A 7,095-nucleotide genomic window follows, 5' to 3' on the forward strand; every position below is an offset into this window, starting at 1 on the left:
TTTTGCTACAAGTTTGATTGCATCATATAATAATTGCTGTTAATAGTTGTAATCATCATAATTTGGATACGCCTTTAAGTGATTTTTCCGTACATTTCTTCTGAAGCTATTTATGGGCTACATTAACTGACAGTCATCACTGAAGCTACTACTAAATATTGTAGAAGCATAATTTTCTGTAAAGTTGCTTTAATTAAAACGATTTGTATCATGAAATGCGCAGATAAACTTTAAATTAATTAAAATGAAACATTACTTTATTTAATATAGCCTAACCCAAGGATTATGCTGTCTCCTCAAATAAACTTGGATTGTAGGCACAAAATGGAAATAAGATTATAGAATGAAAGAGATCAGACAGGTTTTCCTTGAAATGTAGGCGTTCAATACTGACCGTCAGTCTTTACGTTAAAAGTGCAACAAGTGTGCTCGGTCTATTGAACCGGAGGGGGAGGCGAACTGTCAGAGAGGGTCTGGACAGTCAGGGGTAATAAATAATTTTTGGTCACACACGTGGGCGTCACAGTGAACCCTGAGCTAGAAGTTTCTCGGTAGTCTTCAGAGGGACCTTGCGGCTTCGAGAAACCCGTCCCCGTTTACAGTACGTCATCAAACGGACCCTTTAAAGCGTCTGTAGCGGCTATAATGGCACAATATTCGGGACCGAAGCAATATCAGAGTATGAAAACACTGTCTCCAGTCGAAACGATGGCAACTAACGACCCTCTACCACCTGGGTGGGAGATCAAAATAGACCCGCAGACAGGTTGGCCGTTTTTTGTGGATCACAACAATCGCACAACGACGTGGAATGATCCGAGGCACGACACGAAAAAGGTAAGATAGATACTGACTGTGCTTTTGGAAGTTGCGCTGTCAAACACGAGCGTTTTTCAAGCGATCTTACAACTGCAGATCAACATATGACGCGTGTTTTATAGACTAGTTTGGTATTATGGCATTTTTTAGAGTGTTTCATCGAAAAATACAGTTTTGTTGAGTGCGTAGGCTACGTTCCCACTCAATACATCCACACCGTAGGCTACTTGATCAGACACTGGCTGTACAGGAGCCACGCACTTGATATTCGCCGAAGCTCGCGGCTCGCGCGTGAATCGCAGTCACCTCTGTGGAAATAGCGCTTCGCGTGCATTTGAACGGCCTGACGGCATATACACGGGCGAAATATATTAGTGTGATGATCTCAGCTGAAGTGATTAGTGTGTGACGCACTGCAGTCATATTTGAGAGTGTTATAACGACTCCACAATGTTTATTTAAAGCCTCGAGAACAACGCGCACTGCGCTTGTTCTCCACATACCTGGAACCGCTTCCCTCAAAGTTTTCCTTACATGGGATTTCAGAAAGATCCACCCACTCAGCGATTCAGTCATTCCCAGTGAATGGGCTTGAAAGTTACAAACTGGAAGTGTCAAGGTCCTGGGAGTCAAAAATGTGGGGGGAACACGAGGGCTTGCCAGTTGGCAGCTTTCAGTAGATAGATCAACACTTGTCCGAAGTTAGTGTCACCAAGAATCTGCTGGAAAGACAGCTGCCAGGAGATAAACTGAGCGATACTCCTGGCGTCTGTGTGAGAAAAAAAAAGGCAGAGGGCATGGGGTCAAATTGGCTAAACAGTCACTATTCTCTCTGTTTGGCATCTTGGTTTTAATAAGTTTAGTAAAAATACATTGTAAACAAATCATCCATCTTCTATGTGTTGCATTGTAAGCTTGTCCTATAATAACAAGCATATAATTTCCATACAATGTGCTTGTATATTTAGACCTGTATAAGAGATTTATATTTTAATTTGGGAAGGACAATGACACAAGTAGCTGAACTTCAGCTTCTTAACTTTAGCATTTAGTATAAGTTTAGTTTGTAACTTATTGACATTTCAGTGTAATTTCGTGAGCAAAACATTCCATTGTCATCTTTCAGTAGTTTATGAGTGAACCTGTTGCTTTTAAACCAGTCTTTCTGTTGGTCAACACAATAAATCATGTGACAAAACTGATAATGAGCGAATTTTGCAAAGGGAACTTTTTCGCAATTCCAATTGAAATGACTGGATTTCGCGTGCAAAGTTTTCATTGAGCCAACATTAGATGTGACGATCTCTACATTCAAGAAAGATTGCCTCCCTGTCTTAAATGATGTAGCTGCTTTGCTGTTTCAACATCAGAAAAGGTTTTTCTTGATGATTTGTTAGGGATTTCATCTCTTCTGATGTTTGTTGTGTCTGTGTATCTCTGATTTACATAGATGAATAAGGAAGGCCCTCCTCCTCACAAAAAGTATTTTAAGACACAGTGTCAACAGCACAGCAACCCATTGAAAAATGCTACATAGAATGAGTCATGGCATTAGAATCGACAGCACACAGGGTATATCCTGTAAGCCAATGCCATCGCTTAACAGTTGCTGTGCACAGTGAGTTTTTACCCACTCATGTTTCATGTTTGTTCCTGGACTGCCTCGTCATTGAGAGAGGGCGGACTGACCTTTGCGTGTCAAACAGATGAGGAGAGAAGACGTGAGACAAGTGTTATTGAATATGTATTGAACTGAAGCAGTGACTGAATCCCCTAAGATGTTGGTTGGTTGACTGTAATAACGCATAATATAATTTTACATTAGGCAGATTTACAACGGGTGGAACTCGCATATAACTGAGTGTGACTAGTTGTAAAAGCCTACAACTTGACAGTGATTGTGACGCAAACAGGAAAAATGTAACAGGTGTACAATACTGTTAATTATCACATAAGGTGTCAAATAGAGTATGTCTAAAAGAAGAGTGAGTTTTAGTAAAAAAAAAAAGTCATTGGTGCAAGTAAAAAATATTTTGTTTATGCTGTTTGTAATGCCATTGTTGATGATTGGAGCTTTTTTAATAACCCAGCCAACCACATGCCTTAGTTATTTGCCTTCTCCTGCAAAACAATTTAGCATATAGCTACTACTTACTTCAGCAAAAGCCGGACTGAAGAGCATCATCAGAAGTGATGTTGTTGATCAGACGTATGATGCAGAATATTTTGTCATTATTTAATGTTACAACTATTGTGAATGCAAATGATATCATTTTGAATAGATCTTTCAAACATATTTTTATCTTCTTTTTTTCTAGATTTTTTCAAATGGCCCCTCTATGTCCCCTGAGTCTCCTCAGGACATGCACAAATCTTTTATTCAAGAGATGAGGCAACCAATGCTACGCCAGGGCTACATCCCCATCACAGTCTCCCATGAAAACACTGAACCCAGGCTGCAGCAGTATCCAAGTTTCTCCTACATCCACCCAGCAGTGCAGCAAAGCTTGAGAGCAGATGGACGTACACCTTCTCCAACCCCAGCATCCCACTGTCGGCCTAGATCTCCAGTGCAGTCCCCATCGGAAGCATGTTTGTCTTGTTCACCTGTTTTACACGGGCCTGAGGTAAGACCATTAGGAATTTGATTTCTCTATTGGACATGGCAGTCTCTGTCGGGCTATGGATTCATTATGAATTCATTATGAGTTTTGGCGAATATCCTAGTAAACACAGTTGGTTAGGTATGTCTTAACGTAAACAGTTCAGAAAGAAAAGGCATGTGTATCAGTATATTAAATCCGTGCTTCGTTCTTAAAGTGAAAGCAAACTAATAATAAATCTAATACGGTCAAAGAAAAATACAAGTGCTCACTGCTCCTGACTAAATAACCATTGTAACATAAAAAAAAAAAATCTATTTATATTTAATTCATACAGTGAAGACTGTGCAGTTATTTTACATGTATTACATTTCTGTAGCGTACCTTAAAATTTATTTTAGGCTGAGCTGAAAAACCTGAAAAGCACTGTTTATTGAACCTGTTTCTTTGTTGTATTGTGTTTATTTTCTGCTATTGCTTGTAATTTGGTTATCTGTAAAAAAAAAAAAAGTGACATTTCACATAAATGTTTGTGTTATATATTTTGGTTGCATTTGTGAGTTAATAAAAATGTAGATGGTTGTTTAATATAGATATATAATATAAAAATATTGATATATCGATTGATATACTTCTGTATCAAATTGTAATCGTATCATATAATTTTTTAAGGCATTGGGCAAATATCGTATCGCTGGTAATGAGAACCGATGTTGTATCGTATTGTGACGAACCATCTGATTTACACCCCTAGTGTGTAAATATGTACATTTTATTTATTTTATTATGTTTATTCTTATTTTTTCTTATCTTTTTTATTTGATCAAAATGCAGTAAAAGTTAAAAATGTAGCAATTGTGTTGTTGTCTAAAGTGACTTACAAAAATGGCGCAAAATAACTCCTCAAAGAGCCAACAATATTATTAATACTTGAAATTTTTTTTTTTTTTTATGTCTTTACTGTCATTTCATCAATTTATTGCAAGCTTGCTGATTATTATTTTTAAATGTTATTTATACAAACCTTTGAATATTAGTATCTACATTTCTGGCCATTTCCAAATCAAACTGTATTTTATGTGCATTCAGGTTCATCAACCACAGGGCACACACCACAAATGAGTGGCCTTCATCAACAGCCCCGACCCAGCAATACAGGGTCTCCGATCGGGCTACATCCCCATTCCGGTGATCCACGAGGGTGTAGGGGGCGCCTCACAATCCCAGCCTAGCCAAAGTTCTCATCCCACGCGAAGAAAAAAATGCCAATCTACCGTGAACAAGTGCCCATTCAGATTCAACAGAATCGAGCTGCCAGTCCCATCTCGGTCCCCTTACTGGCCCAGTCACCAGTCATGTCTCAGATCGATGGGAGAGAGACCACAGGTACGTGTGTTATTTAGTAGTATTTATGAATAGGTACTGATTTACTTATGCTCAAACCATTAATGTTCATCAGCTAAAGAGATTATGTTCCCATTGCCAGGTCCGGCAACACATTGGACCCACAGCAATTTCACCTAAAGCTGAACAACCAGTTGAAGAAATTGTCAGACCACCTGCATTTGAGATTCCCATTCAAAGAGTTAGTGATATTCCTCAGCAAAATACATCATCAGCCAGTACAACACAACAGCAACAACCTACACAAGCACCTCAACCAAAAGCACAACAATCCATATCGCAGTCACCACAGGTATCAGAGAATCCAATATTACCATACAGTTTCCTCCAGCACCAGAACCACAAGAAACCGCTGCCCCTCAAACACCTCAAGAGGTTCTACCCCCACAAGTCCAGCCTGAGGAGACTCCAGAACAAGATCTGAGCCACCCAGGACAGATCAAAGTGCAGCAGATATTGGAACGTGTGGAGAAACTGGCACAAGATGTGAAAAGTTTCGATGGAAGAAGAATGATAAAAGATACATGATGCTGGAAGAGATGTTGACCAAAGAACTTTCTGGCTCTAGATTCGGTAGACCCTGAAGGTCGCCCAGATGTGCGTCAGGCTCGGAGGTATGGCGTCCGCAGAGTTCAAACCATTTTAGATGAACTGGAGATGTTTGGAGAGCCGACAGAAGGGCTGGCTGGTGATACGTACCCCGAGGCTAAGGAGAGCGGAGTAATGATTGACCAGGTGAACACAGTGAAGGTTAAGGAGATTTCATAATTGCACAAAGGTGGCTCAACTTTGAGAAGAACACTAATCAATCCCCATTCTTGTTTTTACTTGCGCAATTATTATTAGGTTGCATGCAATGAATAATTGAAGTTTCTGTTGGAATGATCTAACGTGATTTGTTTACGGAGTGCAATCATGTGTGCTGTTATGTGTTTGCTGCTGTTTGTCGATTTCACCCATGCCAGTGTCTTTGTAGCAAAAGACATATTGGTGACAAGTTATATTCAAAAACTCATTAATCGAGGCCTTGAACCAGAAGAAGGTATTTTAAGTCTTTTTGTACCATGTTGAATGAATGATTGCTAAAAATGTTTTTGAATATTCCTTAAGAAGTTGTTAATGAAGTAGTGGGATATCATTGTGAAACACTTTATTAGATTTTTTTAAAAGTTTCATGTGTGGGCTACAAAAGACATTTATTTTAATTTTGGCATATGGGAAGGTATATATATATATATATATATATATTTATATATATTCATGGCTTTAAAAAAATATAACATCTGAACATCATGCCAGGAGAATAATTCAGTGTTGAACGTGAGCTTTGCTGACAGAATTCCCTATGATGGTTTGAATGCTTGTTAGTATTATTATTTGTTGAATGACATTGATACAAATGATGATATGTTGTATTCTATTTTTCTGTGCCAAAAGGGAGATTTCCAGTATTAAGAATGTTCATATAAGAATGTTCAAATGTTGAATCTAAAAAAAAAACTCACTGAATATATGATCGCCTTATGATTAAGGTGCTGTTTGATAAAGCAGCCAGGGTCAGTCCAAAGTACGGTGATCTATAGACTCGAAAGGTACCAAAATCATCCCATTTTTAAAATAAAATTGTGCTCTTGAGCAAGGCAACTTAATCACTTGTTCTAAGGGACTAGAAATGAGTGTACCAAAAATGACTTCGTATAATGTGTCAGCTCAACTCAGTTTAAAATAAAAAGTGCTATGTCTCACATGACTGTTGTGAGACTTTTTTATCTTAATGACCTGTTACTGACTCTGACTCTGATATCGTACTAATACTGCGAACAAAACATGTTTTGTGAAATAGTATGCAATTTTAGTGTTCACAGCTTGGTTATTTGCAGTTGGTTAAAATGTCGACATGATATGATGACATAAGCATGACTGCAAATACAATATAATAAAGCATTTTGCTTACATGAAGTTTCTTACTTTTTTTTTTTTTTTTTAAAATGTACAAACTTTATGAAGAAACAAACAGGATAACTACTGCTTGGACCATCCAATGCCTCATAAGATATTATTCTACAGTGTTTACAATATTAAGACTTTGTCAGCATAAAAAAAAAAATAAGGATAATGTTTTATCATCTGTTTCCAAGAATTATAATAAACAACATTGTTTACAAACAAATGACAAATTCCCAGTTATAAGAAAGAGATATAGCTTTACATGTAGGTCAGCCTGACTCACAGTGATTAAAAAGAGTCAACTATTCATCTTAAAAAACTG

The 7,095-nt window shown here is 37.9% G+C and overlaps 1 pseudogene; it reads left to right on the plus strand.

Moving 5' to 3' along the window:
- The first annotated feature begins 504 nt into the window (after window positions 1–504).
- On the plus strand, window positions 505–5,594 carry LOC113057482 (BAG family molecular chaperone regulator 3-like; annotated as a pseudogene).
- Window positions 5,595–7,095: the final 1,501 nt, after the last annotated feature.

Source organism: Carassius auratus, chromosome 38 (genome assembly GCF_003368295.1).
Source record: "Carassius auratus strain Wakin chromosome 38, ASM336829v1, whole genome shotgun sequence".
In the NCBI taxonomy this organism is placed as follows: domain Eukaryota; kingdom Metazoa; phylum Chordata; class Actinopteri; order Cypriniformes; family Cyprinidae; genus Carassius; species Carassius auratus.